This window comes from Musca autumnalis, unplaced genomic scaffold (assembly GCF_047663935.1).
Source record: "Musca autumnalis isolate F117 unplaced genomic scaffold, ASM4766393v1 scaffold_5, whole genome shotgun sequence".
Classification (NCBI taxonomy): domain Eukaryota; kingdom Metazoa; phylum Arthropoda; class Insecta; order Diptera; family Muscidae; genus Musca; species Musca autumnalis.
In genome coordinates, this window is record NW_027412088.1 from 62,918,531 (window position 1) to 62,943,225 (window position 24,695).

A 24,695-nucleotide genomic window follows, 5' to 3' on the forward strand; every position below is an offset into this window, starting at 1 on the left:
CATTTACCCTAACATAAATATATGGAATGACCCATATTTAGGTATATGCAATGGAAATGCAACACATACACAGATTATTAAAACAAGTACACATTTAAACGAGAGCGCACTCTCAGTGCACTAACCAAAATAAAGAGAGAGCCAAAAACACCAAACTCACCACACAGGAAGCAACAATGAGAGCAACATTGAACAGCGAATGAACGGATGGCGGCTCATTTTACCAAAATCAGTTATTAAACGAAACACGACTGTCACGGAATTCAGTTGAGTTGAACATCAACAGGTGTTAAAAACGTGTTAACGATTGTGTCGGGCGATTTGGAATTTATAAAAAATACAAAAAAAAAAAAAAATTTGAACAAAAGATAGATCAGCAAAACGATCACTTGAGAGAAAAAAGAAATAAAATAAAAACAAAAAGAATTTTAAATATTAAACCACAACAAAATTGTATAAAAAATCAATATCAAAGGTGATTTTTCAAAAAAAAAGATACAAATTCCAAAAAAATATTATTGCTTTTGGTTATCAGAAAAAAAGATTTTGTGAATTTTTGTGAGCACAAAATATCAGTGTTTTTTTTGTAATTTAAACCAAGGATTATTATATTTTTCCAGCTCTAAAGGATTTAAAGCAGCAGTAATAACAACTACGCAAAAAGAAATTCAATTCAAAGAATTTAAGGTGAGTTCAACAATACGCCATGAATAAAATCAATATTTACTTACATAAAGCCATAGTGAGGAAATTTCACGTACCTACATTGGAACAATGAACAACGTACAACATTTTCTACATAGGTACCTACTTGTACTTTAAGAATATTTTATCTTGGCCTATTGTTGTTGCTGTTTTTGTTGTACGTGTTTTTCACCTCGTTTCATGTCTACCTACCTATTTTTTCTGGCTTTGAACGAATACGAATGATCAACGCATAGCCAATATTCGTTACTAACACAAGTTTAAAGCCAAAATTCAACTCACCTCTAAGATCAGTCGAAATAGTAGTCATCGTATTTCATCAACCGTAATTTAATGGTGGTTATTCACCAACTATTTGATTCTTTCTAACCTGTCCACGAAAAAAGACAACAATAGAGTTGTCTCTTTTTGTTGTCTACCAAAGAGCTGATGGAGCACAACTTGAAGTGGTTAGTGTGGGGGAAACGAAGGGAGTTCACCTCACATACAGGTATCGTCACATTTGTATTTTTCCTTACAACTGGCGCTCATTTCGAGTGATCGTAAAAGAGAAATAAAAAACTATCTGCAATATAGACAGGGTCCAGCGGAATGGGCTGAAGTAACTGGTAACCACAATCAGAATCTGGTTTATTTTACATACTCGCTCGCGTTGTAGTTCACCTCTAATGGCGACAAAAACAAATTCAGTCATAAAAGTCGAAGAGGCAATAAAAGGCGGTTAGCAATGAAAAGATGCAGGGGACCAAAAATTACAAATTCTTTGGAATATAATCTATGGAAAAATGTACAAGGGATCATTTGAATTTGATCGGAAGTTAAGAATTTGCAGAGTTGGGACCTGTTTAATTGACAGGGCACAGTGGTTAAAAAAACATATGAATCCCCCCGCAATAACACACATTTTGATGAGTAATAGGGAGACACCTATCTCTATAGTAAACAAATGGAAATTACTATGGGCCGTACCAGAACATACGTACCTACATATACTCTCTCTCATTGAGGAATCCATTTAAAATCGTTCAAAGGACATAAAAACAACTTGGAAATTATGTTTGTCTATACCTCTTAAATGATTGAAAAACATAGGTCATCTATGTATATTGTAGAGGTTTCTCAAATACTGCCTGAAGAAACGTGGAGGTCGCAGCAATTTTGTGTATGTACTGAGGCCACAAAATAGCGAAAATCGGGACTTACGATTTCATGGGGCTTATATGGAATACTAAATACATACCAAATTGCAGTCATTGAGGCCTTAACCTTCAAAATGCTGTAAATCGGGTGGTAACGTTTTATGGGGGCCATATGAAGACTTGGACCTATACCGATAAATTTCAGATAGAGAGTTGTTGTATACCTCCAACGAAGTCTAAATACTATATTTCAGCCAATTCGGTGGGATATTGTGGCCACAGCCTTCAAAACACCAAAAATCGGGGAGTAACGTTCTATGGGGGCTGTATCAAAACGTTAACCTGTACCGACAAATTTCAAGTGGAAAGTTTTATAGCTCCAATGAAAACTAAATACCAAATTTCAATCGCTTCGGTGACATATCGAGACCACAACTTTCAAAATAGCGAATATCGGGAGTTACGTTTTTATGCGGCCTATATGTAGACGTGGACCTGTACTGATAATTCTCTACTGCAATATTTTATACACACAACGAAGCCTGAATACCAAATTTCAACCATTTCGGTGGGTATTTGAGGTCACAACCTTCAAAATACCGGCAATCGGCAGGTAGCGCTCTATGGGAGCTATATGAAGGTGTGGACCTATACCGATAAATTTCTGGTAGAAAGATGTATACCCCAACGAAGCCTAAATACCAAATTTCAGCCATTTCGGTGGGTAATTACCGAAAATCGGTAGGACCCTTTCTATGGGGGCTACACCAACGAATTTCAGGTAAAAAGTTTTGTACCCCAACGAAGCCTAAATACCAAATTTCAGCCATTTCGGTGGGTAATTACGGAAAATCGGTAGGACCCTTTCTTTTGGGGCTACACCAACGAATTTCAGGTAAAAAGTTTTGTACCCCAACGAAGCCTAAATACCAAATTTCAGACATTTCGGTGGGTTAATAGGGGTAAAGCCTTCAAAATACCGAATACCGGAGTTACCGTTCTGTGGATGGCTATATCAAACGTGGACTGATATAGCTCATTTTCAATACCAAACTTCCTTAAAAATTGTGAGTTGTATCCTGATTTCAACAGACGGACATGGTTATATCGACTTACACGGTGCTCTTGAACCAATTTTAAATGGAAGGTGCTTACATCTGGGAAGTTTTTGAAGATTCTGAAACAGCAATGTTCATAGATGAGAAAAAAAATGCCGTATCGCTTTTTAAATAAATCGCGATTCAAGTTGACATTTTTAAGGGATTTTTAGGTTTTCACGATTTTTGAAACCGCAAGTCCTATCGGAATGGGACTAAAGAAAATGTTGTAGCTATGAAAATTCTCTACAAGATTGGTTTTTATTATTTCTTCGTAATTTTTACCGTTATTGAGATATAGAAGTTCAAATTAGGACAATGGATTGACTGGATCGCCTCCTTATAAAACAATGTCATGACTGAAACTTTACAACTTAAACGTATATATCTCAAAAATGGTACAACCTAGAAAAAAATTACGAAAGCCAATCTTGTATAGAAGTTTCGCAGCTATTCTTTAGGCCCATTTCGAAAGGATTTGCAGTTTTCAAGCTAAAAGAGCTACTCAACTAACAGCGAAACCAGGTTACGTAATTTGGTGACTGTGTGGGTTCGAGTCTTTGGTTTTTCTTTTTCACTTGCAAAAAATTTTCGATCATCAAGCTTAACTCTAAAGGAGAAAATTAATAAAAATCATTAAAAAATTATCTTAGCCTTAACAGGGAAAATTAAAAAAAAACTAAATCCTGAAGACCTAAGAAAAATATCTGACAATTTGATCTAAGCCTCTATATCTCAAAAATGGTTAATCAGCCAAATGCCATTTGTTCGGTTGCATGTAATGTGAAGTGATGCTTTAGCTCATTCTTTGGAATAAGTTTATATTAGCTCATAAGAATTCAACTCCAAAGAATTATTGAAAATATCATTCCACGGAATTACTGAAATCGGCGTTCCAAAGAATTTGAAAAACTGTCATTCTAAAGAACTGCTAAAATTTCCATATTAAAAAAAATCTGTCAGTCAAACAACATCAATTTTTTCTGTCCTAGCTAAAGTCCATTATGATTTTTTTTGTTTTTCAAAATAGTCTGGATTAATCCCATTGTTGTTGTTTTATTATTTTAAAACAACTAATTTATTAGTGGAAAAAGTTTGACATTGTTCACCAAGGGGTAAGGCAGGGAAGACTAGTTTAGATCCACGTCACTGGATCTCATCAGTTCCCTTGTTTCTTGTCTGTGGATATTCTCCACCAAAGTTATTTTTCAATAACTTTTTCAACAATAAACGTTTTATACCCAAACATCAATCATCAGCTCGAAGTATAATGGAGAACAAAGAAAAAACTTCAATGAGAAGTTTTTCTTTGGCAACCTAACACAACTCCGACGAAAGTGTTTGCGAAATAAACTAAACCTGCCAGACTTATTTGAAAAACAAAATTGTATTAGCTATCCCAATAAAAAACGACGCCACCAATGTTCGTCCATTATGACCGGGTCATAAGACCCGATTTGGGCATTAGACCTTGGAGCCTTGGACAAAGTCCAAATTAAATAGGACACAACGCCCAACGTCAAGTTCTCTATATACATAAGTGGCTGCTTTCTGGCCTAAGTCATTTCTGATAAAATAATAAAAGGAAGAGGGAATTTAGTTCGTTCTTTATTCATTCATCAAAAATGACTTAAGCAAGAATGCCATGTGTATTATGTACCGATACCTTTAGTTTTTATGGAGTTAAAGACCTTCGCTCGTGATTTCAGACTTTTACCCTTGGACAGATTTCAAGTTGACTCCTTGACCTTAAAACCAACTTAAAATTCAAAATTTTGAGTAAGCGGCTGGCCTTCGGCAGTGATTTCAGGCATAGTACACAGAAAAAATTTTCCGATAAACTAAAATGTGACGAACTTTTTGAAAGACGATGAAATAAAAGTTATTATATTTTCGATAAATACGTAAACAAAAACAGCATGCCAAAAAAACCGAAAATGCTTGGGGCAAATGTTTGATAAACACGTTTGTAAACATGACAATTTGTTTATCGAAAAAAAATCAATCAAAATTTAATTGAATATTTGAATTTGTTTATCAAATCGTTGTCGATTGTTTTTTTCTATGTACACAGTGACCAACAAAACTGACAGTCGTCGAGGTCTATTTCGTTAATATCAATGTCTAACGGAATAATTACTTTCCTAATTTCTAAATAACACTTTCAATATTGTATTTCAAACATTTTTAGCCAAACGAAAGTTTTTATTTACCAGAAAATTGTCCTAAAAGTACGTTGACTGTCAGTTTTGAATGTTGGTGTGTACTCCCAAAAGCATAGGTTTCATATAATTGAGTTGAAAATCTGGCTGCCTTTATTAGTATGAGAAAGTTCTCACCCACTCTCTTCAGTGTATTAAATGCATAACTTTAGTGGTGCTGTCACTCATTCTTTGGAATGAGCCCAATTGAACGCATGAAAATGTAATTAATAAGAATTAGTCATGCCGGAATAAAAAGGTGTAACGCCAAAAACAGCTGATCATCATACAAAAATGCATTATTGTGAATAAAATCTCATACAAAATGTAAACAAGCAATTCACACCAATCCCACTTGTACGGAAAAGAGTGCCCAAAATAGTTCTAATCGAGCTACCGCCTCCAAATTTTAAACGTAGGTTTATAACAGGCCAAAAAGGTAGAAAACCATTTTTAGTGGATGTCCATATTTAGGTATAGCCAAATGCCATTTGTTCGGTTCCATGTAATGTGAAGTGATGCTTTAGCTCATTCTTTGGAATAAGTTTATATTAGCTCATAAGAATTCAACTCCAAAGAATTATTGAAAATATCATTCCACGGAATTACTGAAATCGGCGTTCCATAGAATTTGAAAAACTGTCATTGTAAAGAACTGCTAAAATTTCCATATTAAAAAAAATCTGTCAGTCAAACAACATCAATTTTTTCTGCCCTAGCTAAAGTCCGTTATGACTTTTTTTTCAAAATAGTCTGGCTTAATCCCATTGTTGTTGTTTTATTATTCTAAAACAACTAATTTATGAGTGGAAAAAGTTTGGCATTGTTCGCCAATGGGTAAGGCAGGGAAGACTAGTTTCGATCCACGCCACTGGATCTCATCAGTTCCCTTGTTTCTAGCTTGTAGATATTCTTCACCGAAGAAATTTTTCAATAACTTCTTCAACAAGAAACGTTTTATAGGTGTGAACGAAGTATAAAGGTGAACAAAGAAAAAACTTCAATGGCAACCTAACACAACTCCGACGAAAGTGTTTGCGAAAAAAACCAAACCTGTCAGACTATTTTGAAAAACAACGTTGTATTAGCTATCCCAATAAAAAACGACGCCACCAATGTTCGTCCATTATGACCATTAAGACCACGGTCATAAGACCCGATTTGGGCATTAGACCTTGGAGCCTTGGACAAAGTCCAAATTAAATAGGACACAACGCCCAACGGTATGTAAATGCAAAGTTCTCGATACATAAGTGGCTGCTTTCTGGCCTAAGTCATTTCTGATAAAATAATAAAAGGAAGAGGGAATTTAGTTCGAATTTGGATCGGCCGTTCTTTATTCATTCATCAGAAATGACTTAAGCAAGAATGTCATGTGTATTATGTACGGAGACTTTTAGTTTTTATTGAGTTAACGACCTTCGGTCGGGATTTTAGCCTTTTACCCTTCGACAGATTTCAAGTTGACTCCTCGACCTTAAAACCAACTTAAAATTCATTTTTGAGTAAGCGGCTGGCCCACGGCAGTGATTTCAGGCATAGTACACAGAAAAAAATTTCCGATAAAGTAAAATGTGACGAACTTTTTGAAAGACGATGAAATACAAGTTATTATATTTTCGATAAATACGTAAACAAAAACAGCATGCCAAAAACCGAAAATGTTTGGGGCAAATCTTTGATAAACACGTTTGTAAACATGACAATTTGTTTATCGGCAGAAAATCAATCAAAATTTAATTGAATATTGTTGTCGATTTTTTTTTCTATGTACACACACTGAAAATCTTATTAGTATGAGAAAGATCTCACCTACTCTCTTCAGTGTATTAAATACATACCCAGCAAAATGTTCGATGCTAAAGATGCCATTCAATCATGTCATTTTCACCAATGCTTTGGCATGTCATTTCCACCAATGCTTTGGCATGTCATTTTCACCAACCCTTTGCAATGACATTATCATTACGACGAGAGTTTTAAAAACGTTGGTTGTGATTTCGAGTCTCCGACAACATCAAGCCTATTGTAAATAATTACTACTTACTTACTTTGTTGGCCCATTACAGAACATTTGTTCCATAGACCGAACTAAGAGAAGATCTCCATTCCTCTCTGTTTTTCGCTTGACTTTTTGGAATACCGCGCCTTTCCATTTCTTCATCCACTTGTTTGCTCCATCGAAGCTTAGGCCTGCCGATTCTACGTCCACCGCCATGGGGCATGTATTCACACGCCTTTTTAGCGGGTTCATCATCGCTCATTCTCATGATATGGCCTAGCCAACGCAATCGTTGCATCTCGATACGTTTAACTATATTCATGTCTTTGTATAGCTTATATAGCTCGTGGTTCATACGACGTCGATATTCACCGTCAACGCAAATCGGCCCGTAGATCTTTCGAAGAATTTTCCTCTCAAACACACCAAGCACTGCCTTGTCTGCTTGCGCAAGTACCCATGCTTCGGAGCCATACATTAGCACGGGTAGTATCAGCGTTTTGTATAGTGTTATTTTTGTTTGACGAGATGTGGCTTTGTTTTTAAATGGCTTACTTAGACCATAGTAGCATCTGTTGGCCAATACAATTCTTCTTCTTATTTCACAACTGATGTTGTTTGTTGTGTTTATGGCAGTGCCGAGGTAGACGAAGTCTTTAACTACCTCAAAATTGTATGTACCAACTTGCACAGTTGGTCCGAGCTCTATGGACGCTTTGCGCGTCGACACCATCAATTTGGTCTTTTCGCCGTTTACCGCCAGACCCACTTTCGCAGATTCTGCTTCGACCTCCCTAAAGGTATCAGTTACTTCCTTTACTGATCGTCCCATGATGTCTATGTCATCAGCATAGGCAAGTAACATGTGGCTATTGGTGTAAATTGTGCCATTTCTTTTGACATTTGAATCTCGTATTACCTTTTCCAGCAAAATGTTGAATAGGTCACACGAAAGGCTGTCTCCTTGTCTGAAACTCTTTTGGTACAAAATTCTTCGGAGAGGTTCTTTCCAATTTTAACTGAGGACCTAGTATCAGTTAAAGTCATCTTACAAAGCCGGATGAGCTTTGCGGGGATACCAAATTCAGACATTGCGTGGAATACCTTTGATCGGAGGTGACTGTCGAATGCTGCTTTATAATCGACAAAAAGGTGAAATGTGTCGATCTGCATTTCTTGGGTCTTCTCTAGGATTTGCCGCAGGGTAAATATCTGGTCAATGGTGGACTTGCCAGGCCTAAAGCCACATTGGTATGGTCCAATTATTTCGTTGACCATTGGCTTTAGTCGGTCGCACAATATCCCTGACACTATCTTATAGGCAATAGGGAGAAGACTTATGCCCCTATAGTTTGAGCATACAGTCTTATCTCCTTTCTTGTGGACGGGACATAGGATGCTCAGGTTCCAATCGTCGGGTACGCGTTCTTCCTGCCAGATGGTGCTAACTAGCTGATGCATACACCTTATCAGCGCGTCGCCTCCGGTTTTACACAGCTCGGCTGGTAAGCCATCGGCTCCTGCTGCTTTATTATTCTTCAGCCGGTTGATTGCTGTTTTTACCTCATCTTGGCCGGGCGGTATACATTCTATACCATCTTCTGGGATTGGATCTGTGGTATCATCGTCTTCGCTACTATTGGATACCAGCAGATTGGAGAAATGTTCCTTCCATATCCTGAGCACGCTATCTGTATCTGTTACCAAATTACCTTGCTGGTGTCTACAGGAGGAAGTGCCTGTACCAAAGCCATCTGTTTGATGTTTCACTCTTTGGTAGAATTTTCGGACTTCATTCTGGCTCCTGTACATCTCGATTTTTTCACACTCCCGCTTTTCCATTTCTCTCTTTTTCTTGCGGAAAAGACGTTTCTCTTCTCTCCTTTTCTCCCGATATCTCTCTCGCGCGCTCCGCGTTGCTACTGATTGCAAAGTAGCTCTATATGCCGCATTTTTCTCTTCGGTAGCAGCACGACACTCCTGGTCATACCATGAATTCCTTTGTGGAGGTCTCTGGAATCCAAGTATGGATTTTGCGGCTGTTTGCATGGAGTGGGCAATATGCTGCCATTGTGTTGTTATGTTATCGGGACAAGGAGTGCTTGCGTTAAGCAATTGGGCTAGTTGAGTGGAATATGCTGTGGCTATCTGTTGTGTTTGCAGCCTATCGATGTCCAACTTCCGCGTTGAGTCTGTTCGTGCTTTATTTGCAACGTTTAGACGGATACGTACCTTTGCTGCAACAAGGTAGTGGTACGAATCAATGTTTGCGCCTCGGAACGATCGTACATCCAACACGCTGGATGAATGTCTTCCATCTATTACAACATGATCAATTTGATTACTTGTTCTTTGATCTGGAGACAGCCAGGAGCCCTTATGAATATCGAGATGATTAAATCTGGTACTGCTAACTACCATGTTTTTTGCAGCTGCAAAGTCTATCAGCCTCATACCATTGTCAGATGTTTCACTGTGGAGACTGAATTTCCAGACTGTTGGGCCAAAGATATTCTCCTTTCCAATTTTGGCATTAAAATCGCCTAGAATGATTTTAATGTCATGGGCAGGGAACGGTCATATGTTTCTTCTAAGCGCTCGTAAAATATATCTTTGGTCTGTTCGTCCTTTTCTTCAGTGGGAGCATGAGCGCAAATAAAGCTGATGTTGAAGAATTTAGCTTTTATTCGAATTGCAGCAAGTCTTTCATTCACTGGGGTGAAGCTGGATACTAGATGTTTTAGTCTCCGACTAACTACGAATCCGCAACCAAACTCATGTTATACGTCATGGCAGCTATAATACAGTGCGTCACCTTTAGGTGTTGTTGTGACGCCTTTCCCAATCCATCGTATTTCCTGTATGGCAGTAATATCGGCCTTGTACTTTTCAAGTACGTCTGCCAATGGGAAGACTGCACCTTCTCTATAAAGAGTGCGAACATTCCAGGTGCAGATTCGTAGATCATGGTCCTTAAAACGTTTGCGGGGTTCGTCAACTTTAGAGGGGTTTGTTTTTCTTTCGTTTTTTCATAGTAGGATGTTTTTTCTAGGGGAGGGTTACTAACCCGACGCCCAAACCCAAGTTTTTAACGTTCTTATGGGTGAACGCGCGGCACATGTTAGCTCACTACCTTTAACGGGTGTTAAAGGCAGTTCCCCAGGTGACACCACGGGGAGGTCAGTGTCCACTTGACATGAAAGAGGGACCAAGATAAATCCTGGGCTTTGCCATGTTAAAGCCGGTCAAGACCGTTGCTTGGTATCATTCATCCCCTACGTCACCCATTGTAAATAATTAATTTTATATATTTAGAAAAATGTGTTTTCAAATGCTGATGAAGAGATCGGATCTTTCACGAGTTCCTTTGCATGGGTTCAAATGCTGATTGAAAGATCGGATCTTTCACGACTTCCTTTGCATTGGTTCAAATGCTAATGAAAAGATCACGACTTTGTTTGAACCAATGCAAAAGATGCCATGAAATCACGTCATCGCATGGCACCCCTTCCTTCGAATTTTGCTGGGTAGTTTTTAGTGGTGCTGTCACCCATTCTTTGGATTGAGTTAAATTGAACTCATGAAAATGTCATTCTTAAGAATTAGTGAAATGTTTATTCGGGAAGTGAGTGTTTCGCGTAAGTATTAAAAAAGTGATGAATCCGCTTAAACGTGTGCGACTCCATTTACTTGCTAGGAATTTTGGCTGGGTTTCTACTTATAATATCCTATGTTAGGTCTTATGATCATTGGACTTGGAACAACATGATCTCTTCTCGCATATAATATTTGAACACATGACCTAGTTTCTTCGTTAAGGCATACAAGGAGATTCATAACCCTTAAAGGAAATGAAAAGATATAGCACAATTATATCAATATTTATATGCTTTAAAAGTATGAATTAATCCGTTAGTGTCAGAAAGGGGTCTGTAGATACAAAATCATGTCAACAGTGATTTATAGATTGATATCTACGTCACGTAAGAAATAAACGATGACAAATCTTTTTTCTGATGAATAACGCAAATTTATTGTTGGCAGAAGATAGGAAGAATGAAGTATGTTTGCTAAGCCCTTAGCCATAATAACTCCAAGACTTGGAAACATTTTATATATGAGCACATTAATCTTCACGGACTTTGTCTGTGAAATATTTCAATCAAGAAAAGTGATGACGAGTGATCATAAAAATTTCAAAAATAAAATGATGAAATTTAATATTGAAAATATACCCTTTAGAAAAAAATCCTCTACTCTTAAATCTGTCAACTGTAAGAAAACATTAAGATGTTTCTTCCATAATTTTCTCACCATAACCCATTCTAAGCGTAATTGAGGGCGGCTTCATTTTAACGCAGCAGCTATGTGTCAACAAAATTGTTTTTCCATAGAAAAATGCTCTTCAAGTTTTTCATATTAATATTCAAGATAGGAACAGAGTTTAATATTACTTTTGTTGCTGTTGTCATATGTTTTTCTAGTAAGTATGTATATACACACATGTGTATAGATTTTGTTTGTTTGTCCCCTTTTTTTCTCGTCACATTAAGGTTTCTTATTGCTGATCTTAAATTGGTATTGACGGTTCTCTTCTGCTTCTTACTTATTGTGAGCTTCTCCAATTCTTCGACCAAAGTCTCGGGAAGGGGGGTAGAGTAAAATGCTTATAAATATGAAAATAGCTATGTATTCATATGTGTACACTTTTGCTGTTTGGCTAATTCAAGACATTTTAGCCAGTTATTCGTACGTGATATTCCAGCATATTTGTTTAACCACAAGCTCACATACGCCACCAGACAGTTAAGACTGTCAACGATCAGAGATATAACGAAATAATAAAAAAAGAGCTGAGCTTCAATTAATGGAAAACAATAAAAATAAACGAACAGCTATCAGAAATAAACTCTAAAACAGGTAATGAATGAAGTTCTACTGTGCATGGCACTCAGTTAAAACCCCGAACTGTGTTAATCACCTACTACATTCATATGATCATTAAAGGGTTATAAACATTAATTTGTCTAAAGATAATATCACGTTTCTATTAAATATAAGATTTCCATTGGAAGTTTTTACATAAATTATTTATACAAGTTGTGAATATAATAAAATTTATGCCTAGAACCACATGCTTCTGTTTTTAAAGTAATATTGATTTTTTCAACAGCTGTCACTAGGTTTTGCTTTTTGTTGGCCACATATTTGTTTAAAAGATGATACTTTAAAAAGTTCTTCCAGAATATTAAATTCTCCAGTTCACCATATCATACATTTATTTGCGAAATTGAAAAAAAAAACAATTATTTTGCCTTCAATTAGGGCATACGACATAATTTTAAGAAGCTAACTCTAGGAAATACTGGTGCCTTTAATTTACCAACAATTTCGTTTTTTGGGTGAGACAGTGGTGTTCCTATTTTAATCGTTGCACTTTGTGGCTACTCAATATAACGAGAAAATCAAGATGACAGAAATTCACCGAAACATCAGACTTCGGACCGAAAAATCTGTGGAAAATCTGTTGTTTTGCTGACATTCTGGATGAGAGAAATTAAACCAAATTATTTTTTCAAAAGAGGGTTTCCCCTCTGTTAAAATAAAATAATTATCCTCATTAAAATAACTCGGTGAGAAGCGGTGGGAAAATGTCAGACTTTGTACAGACATATCGTGGATTTGGCGTTTAGTTCAATGTAAGGACATTATTGCTCTAAATGGATTTTTAAGGGAATTTCATGGATTTCTTGAAGCTTTAAGAAGGCCTTAGTTATATTATTATGATATGTAAAGAACTGATATTAATATTAACATCAATATGTGATTTTCTCATTCCTAGCGGCAGTTATCCGATTCCTGTCAAAGAATTCACTGTTTTTGTATAATCTATGGCAAGGCCCACAGAAGGTCGGCCATTCAGAGTACTGTTAACAACATTTGACAACAAACATAATAGATTTTACATTATTGTGATTTTAGTTTCTTTGTATTTTAAATCACAATAATATTTTTGACATCAAAGATAATAATCAGCTGGGCTTATTTGCCGACCTTATGTAGGCCTTGATCTATCGCTTACAATATGTGTTAATGCCCTTCACTATAATGTGGAGAGTACAATAATTTTTGTCATTCATCGGAGACCCTATAAAGTATATGTATTCTTGATCAGCATAAAATTTAAAGTCAATATAACCACGTCGTTCCGGATGTATGTGGAAATCAAGATACCGTTCGCAATATAACCATGGAGTTTTATAATTTGGTGCAGAAGTTTCTATTATTCCTGGAATGTTTGGTATTGAAAATAAGTTGTAACGGTCTTCATTATACCCTCAGCATTTATGCTAACGAGGGTATAATGGTTTTAGACCCGAAGTATGTTGGTCGAAATCCGTTTCAGACAATTTGGAGTCGATTTAGCAATGTCCGTCCGTCTGTCTGGCTGGCGCACGATAACTCTCGAACGGATCAACCGATTTGGTCCAAAATTTGTCCAAACATAGTTTAAGTTTAAGTTCGAAGATAAGCCATATCGGTCCACTTCTTCAGATACCTCCCCCACAAAAGTTCAAAAATTTTTGGAAAAATTGTTCGCACGATAACTCTTGTAGGAAGTGACCGATTTGGTCCATACTTTACACATCCTAATATATCTACCGGATATAGATCAGGTTTGAATATGGACTATATTTGTCCACTCCTTCGGGTACCTAGCACACAAAATACCGGATAAGTTCACTTTAAGACCTGCTCTCACTTTGATTTTTGTTGAAGCAACTTGCATTCGCTGCCTCAGTTACGACGGTAAAAGTTTTTTTCAGGGGCAAGTCCACACTTCTTGAGAAAACAGCCCGAAAGGTGTAAAAAACCCCTATGGCACCATATGTAGTGGCTGGAGGGCACGATAACTCTCTCGAACTGATCAACCGATTTGGTCCCAAATTTGGCCTTCGTCATATTTTGTCATAGTTTCAGTCCGAAGATGGGCAATACCGGTCCATAACTTCCGGTACTTCCCCCGAATATTTAAAAAATGCCACTTAAATGGTATGCACGATATCTCTTGAACAAATTTGGCCCAACTCTTTTGTACGTTAATCGTAATCTACATTTTTGTCGGCAATTTCAAATTTCAAAAAGGGTCGCCAAAGCTGACTAATACTTTTTTACTTGTTTTGATATAGCTTCCAAAAAACAGCACCTAAAGAAAGAAGCAAACACAATATTTCTGACGTCTATAGCCGTTTTTTTTTTTGAGTTTTTGGGCCAATTTCTCAAGAAGTATGGATTTGCCCCCGAAAAAAATTGGACTACCTTAAATAGGGCCTCACAACATTTTGCCAACAATTTAAAAACGATCCCAAACGAGTCGTTGAACTTCACTATTTTAAACTTGGTTTGGAAGGTACTCGAATGAATGGTCCGATGTAATTCCAAAGGAATGGTCGGACATAATTCGAGACTGTAAGAAATAATACGATGTACGTCGTTTGGACCAAATTGGTTTCTTCCTTCGAGGGTTTTCTTACGTTTTTAATGTTGGTGCCGGCAGGCTTTTTTGGGAGCTGTTGGACCATTATTTTAGGAAGTATGAACATGCCCCCGAAAAAAATTGCGCCGTCGTAAAGGGCCCGCAAGAAGAACTTTTTGGACTGATATAGTCCATATTCCAACCTTATATATGACTAGATGATCAGAAAAACCCTGCGAGAGTTATCTTGCGGATTTGCCATTTTAGTTCGTGCCGCCAAGGTTTCTTGGAGCGTTTAGGCAATTATCTCAGGAAGTATGGTTTTGACCAAAACTTTTACTCCCTTCAAGAGTTATCGTTCACACCCTTTTTGCAGAAAATTTTTGAGCTTTTGTGGGGGAGATACCCAAAGGAGTGGGCCGATATGGTCCATTTTCAAACTTAAACTAAGTTTGGGCAAAATATTACGAAGTGCAAAATGTGGTTCGAATCGGTTGTGTCGTACGCACCAGTCAGACAGACGACTAAATCGACTCCAAATTGTCTGAAACGAATTTTGTCTAAACGAACTTGGGGATGAGGCGGCACATTTTTGGTAGTGTAATTCCATATTTAAGGTTCCAAGAGATCAGCAAATTTCTCTACGAAAACTATGTGTGCATATTTTGGTATTACTCCCATATCACGGTACTTCAGTATTTTAGCTATTTTGAGGACTTTAGTTACATTTTTCGACCAAAATAACTCTAATTTGCAATTTTAAAGTTTCTAGTGGTTGAAAAACTTATGCACAAAAATTAGAGGCATACATAGGTCCACATAGAATGGTTCTTACCGTACGATTTTGCTGTAATTTCGTATATCAGGTTCACAGATAGCACGTACCGCCCAATTAGAAGTCTTTTAAAGTATTTTTTCTGCTAAAGTGGCTGTAACTTGGAATTTTGGATTCTAAATGGGTAGCAAACCTCCAAGCATCAATATAGTAGGTTCATATTTTTGTATATACCCCAGATGAGGTACAACCCGATTTTACATATTTTAAAGATAGTGCACATATTTTCCAAATGGTATGGCTGTAACGTAGTATTTCGGATTTTGACTACGTAGAAAAAAATTTTAAAATCAAACTTTGTTTAAAGGAGTGTGGTATTCTCCAGGTATCATGTTCCACTTCTACTAGGAATAATCCTTGACGTGATGGAAGAGCTTAATACTTTTCATTTGACTTCAATACAATTCGGTGTGTAAGATATAAAAAGTTCGGACCGGGTGAACATAGCTTTAGCTATAGTTTAAAGGTAATTATGATATGAGAGAAATCTCCCATATGCCCAGAGTATTTTTTATAGCTTTACATTCATTTCACTATCATAAACTAAAAAACAAAAAAACATAAAAGTTTGTCCCGTAAATGACAGCTGGTACCCTTTTTCATGGTGATCGCCGCTTTAATATTGACATAAAATCAAATGTTGTCGTTATGATTGTTGATTGAAAAGAGGCCTTTTAAAAATTCAATTTCCATAAGTGGCGCCACTTAGTAAATCAAGCATTACAAACTGATATTTGGTTTTTTTATGGGGAGTATTTTTATTTATTTATTTTATTATGTTTTTTTGAATCATGAACAATTTTTTATCGTTTTATTTTATGTCAATGTGATCTCTTAACCCTTGAAACACATGTTTAGAAGAACTTTTTCACACGGAAATTACATTGTCTAGATATTCAAGTGATTTCAAGAAAATTGTTGAAAATTTTGAGTATATTGAACTTTCAAATTTTTGTCAATACTTGTAAAAAATCTTCCTAAAATCGTTCCTGACTTATATTAAGCGATTTTTTGCATTTATACAAGCAATTTTGTTCCGACAATTTTTATTTTTAAAACCTTGAAAATGGTGTCAATTGCGAAAAATATAAAAGAAATTGCCTGAAATTTGCCAGTACGAGCATGTTTTCACTTCCATTCCCCTTACGTATCTCTCCAGCAAACAGAGATTGGAACTTTTGTAAAACTTATTACAATAGCTATACTAAAATTTTGACAATGCATATATTTAAAAATTTGCTAAATATTACTGATACAATTTGTTCAGCAGTAACATTTAGCAAGTACAACGACAAACCTATTATTAAAATTTAAATTGATTTTATTTCACATCATTGTACGTTTTTTATCAGTCATATCCATACATACATACATATGTATATGTATATATGTATTTTCGTAAATTAAATGACGCATCCATTTAAAAATATTTGGTTATTCAACTTTTTTGTTGACATTTGCCTTTTGCACCTTCGATTACAAGTCAAGACGTTTCATATTCTGTTGTAGGATTGCAATTTCCTTGATTATTCATTTTGTAAATGTTTATATCGATGTATTTTTCCTAGAAACAATAATAATATTATTAATAATGACATATAAATATACTAGCCATGCCAAAAAATTAAATGAATTAACAATATTGTTCAGATCATTTTGGTAAAGAAATATTGATCAAGTTGTTTTTTGAGCTACTATAGTTCACATTGAAACAATGGAATGGCTCGTTTGAAAGTGTAAAAATATATTTTTTAAAAATGTTTTAATAACAAACATTGCACAGTGGATCCACTTGTATGGAGAAAGTGGCCAAAAATATTTCCCGTGTAAATATCAAGCTAATGCGCTGGTTACAGCTTTGTGCTGCTGCGAAGAGTGTTTTAAGGAACCACGAGCGTAACATTCTCCCCCCTTTTCTCTCTGGAGGGGGTATACGGTAAGAATTGTTTTATGCTGTTAATGCAAAATGACATGAACAAGGGTCCCGATTATCTTATGATGCAAAAATAGGCTTGGGGAAACAAAACAATCTCCAAAACAACATAAAATCCAACCAATTTAGCGGATTAAAAAAATCAAAATTTTTGTCTAAAAATTTGTGAAATTTTTAATATAGATCTTATAGCGTTCTTCCTGGAAGGCACGTACCGCCAACGTAAGACAAATTTGGAAGAAGATTTCTTCATCTTGCCACTGATACCAATTATGTTAATGTACGTGGTCAGATAACAGATTTATACGCTAATATATCCATAGAAACCCTTTTCTAGGGCAGCTCTAGTCAGCGGCCCACCGTTTATAGTCTGGCACTAGATGGCAGCTGATTTTAACACTGAATAATCTTAAGCTCTTGAGCTACTTTGGAAAATTATTCCCGAGGTGGGCACTGGTGGGCATCATGACTAAAACCTTAGGTCAAATTTAAGTATATGGTCGAAGTGGCATTACAAAATACACTAAGAAAATATGCAGCTTACTAGAATTCCACAACACGCAAAAACACTATTTTTTAATGAAAATTAAGCTATTACCTCCCTCTTCAAAATCCACTATAATATTTTGCTATACGTATTAGTTTCGCGATATTTTGAATATATTTACTTGCACTTAAAATATAGGATGAACTCACAACAAAAAATATTAGTCAAATGTTCCGACTTTTGAAGCTGTTCTTAAGAAGATCGCGTTCGAATGAAACAAAAATTAATATATTTTTAAAAAGGTCCATGTCATAGCTGTCAGAGTTGCCAGATGTTGTACCAAAATTTTGACATTCATTTTTTTTATTTTTGGCCAATGGGTGGATCCACTGTGCATTGGTTACAAAACTTCTCTAACACAAATTGTCAAAATAGGCCAACCGAATTAGCTAAAATTTGTCATTAAAAATTATGGGCATAGGTCCATGATTTGGTATAGCCCCATATAACGGTACCTCCCGATTTTCGGTATTTTGAGGATTTTAGCTACAATGTTTAACCGGACTAGCTGTAATTTGTCATTTGAGGTTGTTAGTGGTCACAAAATTTCTCTACCAAAAATCGTCAATATCTGTCCATGTTTTGGTATAGCACCCATATAACGGTACCTCCCTATTTTCGGTATTTTGAGGATTTTAGCTAAATTTTTTAACCGAACTAGCTGTAACTTGACATTTGTGGTTCTTAGTGGTTACGTAAGTTCTCCACCAAACATCGTCAACATAGGTCCATGTTTTGGTATAGCCCCCATATAACGGTACCTCCCGGGTTTCGGTATTTTAAGGAATTTAGCTACAATTTTTAACCGAACTAGCTGTATCTTGACAATTGTGGTTCTCAGTGGCCACGAAACTTCTCCAACAAAAATCGTCAACATAAGTCCATGTTTTGGTATAGCCCCCATATAACGGTACCTCCCGATTTTTCGTATTGGAGGATTTTAGCTAAAATTTTTAACCAAACTTGCTGTAACTTTACATTTGTGGTTCTCAGTAGCCACGAAATCTCTCCAACAAACAACGTCAACATAGCTCCACGTTTTGGTATAGCCCCCATATAACGGTACCTTCCGATTTTAGGTATTTAAAGGGTTTTAGCTACAATGTTTAACCGAAATAGCTGTAATTCGACGCTTAAGGTTCTCAGTGGTCACGAACAAATCTCAACCAAAAATCATTAATATAAGTCCATGTTTTGGTATATCATCCATATAACGGTGCCTCCCGATTTTTGGTATTTTGAGGATTTTAGCTACAATTTCTAACCGATCTAGCTGTAATTTCATATTTGAGGTTCTCAGTGGCCACGAAACTTCTCCACCAAAAATCGTCAATATAAGTCCATGTTTTGGTACAGCCCTCATATAACGGTACCTCCCGATTTTCGGTATTTTGAGGATTTTAGATACAATTTTTATCCAAACTAGCTGTACTTTGACATGTGTGGTTCCCAGTGGCCACGAAGCTTCTCCACCGAAAATCGTCAACATAGGTCCATGGTTTGGTATAGTCTTCATATAACGGTACCTCCCGACTTTCGGTATATTAATGATTTTAGCTAAAATTTTAACCAAACTAGCTGTACTTTGACATGTGTTGTTGTCAGTGGCCACGAAACTTCTCTACCAAAAATCGTCAATATAAGTCCATGTTTTGGTATAGCCCCCATATAACGGCACCTCCCGATTTTTAGCATTTTGAGGATTTTAGCTACAATGTTTAACCGAACAAGTTGTTATTTTGACATTTGAGGTTGTCAGTGGCCACAAAATTTCTCCACCAAAAATCATCAATATAGGTCCATGTTTTGGTAAAACCGATATATTACGGTACCTCCCGATTTTCAGTATTTTGAGGATTTTAGCTACAATGATGAATCAAGAAAAATGGAAACACTTTCATTAAATAACAATAACTTTTCCATAAAAATGTTCTAGTTTCCTAAATCATTAAAAAGTCAATTGCAAAGGGTTCAGATCACTGTTCAATCCTACTACGGCTCTCTACGCAAACTAAAACCAAATTTCGATGATATGTTTGTCATCAGCTACACTGAAGCCACACTGTTTGAGATACGTACTCGTATATCATAGATTTCGGCTTAACTTTCCAGCATGTACTGCTAGGTGTCACCTTCAATATCATTTATAAGTTGTCCGGCAATGTTATAAATTGCCATTCTAGTAGCTTGATAGTCGAAAACTGATAACATCTGTAAAATGTCACATTAGAAGGAAATTCCATAGCAATTATGAGACAATTTGCCCTATCTTAAAATCACCCCGACAACAGTGCAAAACCTGAATTCAAAATATGAGTAGCCATTGCCAGAAGATTATAGAGAGAAAATCTTCTTCAATGCCAAATCTATAGAGAGAGAAAATAGGATTGTTTTTCTGGGTAACCATTATTTCCAACAAGTTTAAGGAAAAACATTCCGTCATACATTTTATTTTAATAACTAAATTCCAAGAGCAATTTTCGTAGGCAGATTAGAAAGCAGAAAACCACTTTAAACGCTACGTGTCAGCTGAAAAAGCTAGTTTCCAAACAAACGCATTTCCATATTTCAAATGTCAAATATACTATACAACGCCTACAATAAATACAACTGGCCCTCCCCAAACATAAGATAGATAATTTACTGGTTGATTAGTTATGAGAGTCATAAACAACAACAACAACAAAAATGCATTGACAAAATTCCACACTGATTTGACAGTTAAAAAAAAAAACAAGAAAACAACAACAACAAAAGTCTAAGCCCCGCATGACATAGTCATCGCACAAATGAAATGAAATTTCCTAAAAATTTATCCACTGTCAAATAAATCATTGCCAGTCTGGATTCAATAGTTGCGCGCACCAAAAGAAAATTTTGAAATCAATTTAAATCTATTTCTAACCCCTTGCGGTGTTGTCTGTTTTGTTGAAAAGAGCTTTTCATTACGAAGCAATTTGGTTCAAAATAATTTTAATGTCATGCAAATGCATAGAAAATTTTAGCTATCAATCGTAATGGTAACTGTTTGCGAGACAAGATATCTAATGTCAGTTTGCATGCTGTCACAATCAAATAAACGCCCACCGTAAAATACCCTGAGATACATACAACAACACACAAAACGCTATACTTAAGACCAGTTTGAATGATACAACATTTTCTTTAAGCGAAAAAATGCAACCAAAAAGAAGTGCACCGGTGATCTGGGACTTTATAACAAAGTCTATTTAGTGGATTAAGAAGGTAAAGGGTATCTGGCACACACACACATCAAAAGAGATTGATTTGTGTTGGTGGCTTCAAACAGAGGGGGTATCATGGCTTATACCCAGTGGGGAAGCAAAAAATAAAGGTTAACGGTTCTTTTCTTCTCTCATTCTCCACCGTATCCCTTTGGCTGACCAAGAAATGCACTCACACCATGTCATTTCATTTATCCCAGACTGCAACATAAAACCCCTAAACATTGATATTGCATCCTAAAGGTAAATAAAGAAATGCAAGCAAGCCAGTCATGAAACGAGACAGACAGTACAACAACAACTAAAACTTCAGCCTACAGATAAAAACAAGCGATAGCAAGCGTAACAGCAACAACAAACATATACATGTTATTAGCAGTGGGTAACCAGTAACCACAACTGGCAAGAAGTAAAACAAAAACACGTCCATCAACCACAAGACGGCAAACGTCGAGAAAACAACAGAAGACGAGACAAGAGTGAATAAAACAGAGCAAAATAAACAAAAGAGAAAAGACCAAAACAACAACGGCAGCAGTAATATCGTAACTTGTGATCAGTTACAATGGATAACCCAGTGAAACATTGGAGAGAGATTAACGACTTCACAAAGAATTTGTGGATTTCTATAAATGTCTTTCTAGAAGACATTTTCAAAATCTTCTACTTGGAAGACAAGACGAAGGACCACAATGATTTCAATACAATTTGTCGAAATTTCTTCTAACCAAATTCCGTCACATTTTCCAAATTTTGTCAAAAAAGACTGTCCAATTTTGCGTTTGGTGCGTCAAATAAATCTGAACACTTTTTGAAATATAATAGCGAACTTATTCCTGGAAAAAAATATAAACATAGGGTGTTTGATGCGTCAAATTTCCCAAATCGGTCGAAAATATGTATAAGAGCTATATCCAAATCTGGACCGATTTCAATATAATTTGGTGAACTTATTTCTAGACCAAACTCCGACATATTTTCCAAATTTCATCAAAAATTTTAGAAGTAGTATGTTTGGTGCGTCAAACACTACAAATCAACCGAAAATGTATACATAAACCAGCTATATCCAAATTGGAACCGATTTCAATATAAATTCGGAAATTTATATCTAGGTCAAATTTCGTCTCATATTCCAAATTTCATTGAAATTTCCCAAATCGGTCGAAAATATGTATAAGAGCTATATCCAAATCTGGACCGATTTCAATATAATTTGGTGAACTTATTTCTAGACCAAACTCCGACATATTTTCCAAATTTCATCAAAAATTTTAGAAGTAGTATGTTTGGTGCGTCAAACACTACAAATCAACCGAAAATGTATACATAAACCAGCTATATCCAAATTGGAACCGATTTCAATATAAATTCGGAAATTTATATCTAGGTCAAATTTCGTCTCATATTCCAAATTTCATTGAAATTAAACATACATGGCATGTTTGATGCATCAAATACCTCAAAGCGACCGAATTTATACATGGGAGCTATATCCAAATCTGAACCGATTCTTACCAAAAGAAATAGCGTGTTTTGACAAAACCATGAACATCCTCACTTTACAAAAATAAATCAACAGACGGACGGACATGCAGTTTTGGACCCAGAAAGTGGTTGTACGTCAGAACTCCGAAATGTTAGCTCCAATTCGACTAGAGAGTGAAACTCACTCGAATTCGAGCGGAAGTACTCCTGCTACTATCGAGTGTACTCTATTTTTTTATGCCAGTCGAATAAGAGTGCATATGCTTCGTGTGTGTGAGTAAAATAAGCTCGAAATCGAGCCGATTCTATTATTGCCGAGTACTTTTTTAGTTGGTGTTGTTTTATTTGTTAGTGTAGGAGGAATTGAGTATATAATTCACAGCTGCAAACTATACCAAATCAAATACATACGATGAAAATCAGAGTCCTTTATCTGTAATAACAAAGCATACGATTGTGTAGTTGCTTGTTTGCTTTGTGCAAAAATAAATTTATTTTTCCACTTGATTTCACTCTTAGAGTAAATTCTTACGCTATTTCTGCGATGGGCACAATATTTTATTCTGCATACTTTAGGGGGCTATCATTGTGCAAACCGGTGGTGGTCAAAATATTTTGTGCATTAGTCTCTCTGAGCGAGAATATAGAGAACGTATGTTGTTGTTGCTGTCACGTAACGTGTGTGGGTGATCTTGGCTGGTGTAAACGCATGGATTTTCAATCAGTTGAGTGTGTGGAGAGAGAAACGATCACTTAGAGCATCATGGCCGCTCCCTTGCGCGTCGATAAATTTACTCTCGCTCACTACCAGTTAGTGTTTACACAAATTGTGAGCGAGAGTAAATTTACACTCACGAAACTCACAATGCCTCACATTGCAACAGAGCATCGACGCGCAAGGGAGCGGCCATGATGCTCTAAGTGAACGTTTCTCTCTCCACACACTCAACTGATTGAAAATCCATGCGTTTACACCAGCCAAAATCACCCACACACGTTACGTGACAGCAACAACAACATACGTTCTCTATATCTGCAATGACTCTAGGAGACCTAATGATCTGCAGAGTACTATCCTTTAAATGATCAGTTTAAGAGAAAAGCAGGTGGGTAAATTGAGTTGTAAATCAGACCGCGAATTAAAACCGTCAGCTATGTAAAGCAATGTGAAAAACTAAGTAAAGTAATGTCGTGTAGGCAATTGAAACCGTAACAATACATATTGTTGATCACGGAGACTTCTCTCATATCAATGAATTCACCCCTGTTTATATTGACCCAATAATAACAAACCACTTTTTATCGCCGACACGACTTATATGGCTGAAACGCAGGAAACATTACGATGAAAGATATTTTTTGCCACCGCTGAAAACTGTGATGTTGCCTGGATTGGAAATCGAACCCGGGCATTATATGTTACCATACAGTACGATGACAATATTCTTTGTACCAGACTATTAAATGCGGTTGTTTGAGGTAATATTTTTACATATTTACAATATCCGTATTTGCTCCGACCCTATTCCTTCTTTGCTTGGTATATGGTTGATAAATATGTGGTTGCTGTAATAGTATTGTATTATGATTGTAACAATCAAATATATTTCTGTAAGATTACCATAACTGTTGCTCGCTACCATAACTATTGCTCCTGTGAATCTCTACGATATACCTCCATAAAGTCTATGAGCATCATTCGGTTGTCGAATGTTTCGCAGTATTTGCTAAGCATTCCAACATCTGGATTAACAACATTCTGTATTACAATATTCGTACAATAATTTCGGAAATTATCAGTAGAGTGTTCATACATTTGTAAAGTTCTCTCCGACCAAAACTTATTAAAGATTTCTTCTTTCTGGCAACTGTTAGATTGTAGTTACCGATTATCGTGTCTCTTATCTCTTTAACCAAAATGTTTCGTTGGGTTATCTTAAAGTCAGTCTTCTCACTAAACATTTTCAAGTGTCATGCATGAATTAGTGACAAACCAGAATTACTGCCAAACAAGCCCCTTGCCGAC

General features: G+C 36.2%; 1 protein-coding gene across 5 annotated transcripts in view; it reads left to right on the plus strand.

Annotated features, from left to right (window-relative positions):
* Positions 1-201: 201 nt before the first annotated feature.
* The window catches only part of Gp150 (leucine-rich repeat domain-containing glycoprotein 150), a 132,370-nt gene continuing 107,876 nt past the window's right edge, over positions 202-24,695 (plus strand). The window contains exons 1-2 of one of the 5 annotated variants that reach the window (XM_073989566.1): positions 202-475; positions 621-687. The gene's annotated coding sequence lies outside the window, so the exon portion shown is untranslated. Of the gene's footprint in view, positions 688-24,695 lie in introns of all 5 variants that reach the window. The other 4 variants (XM_073989568.1, XM_073989571.1, XM_073989569.1 and 1 more) reach the window with 4 other exon arrangements.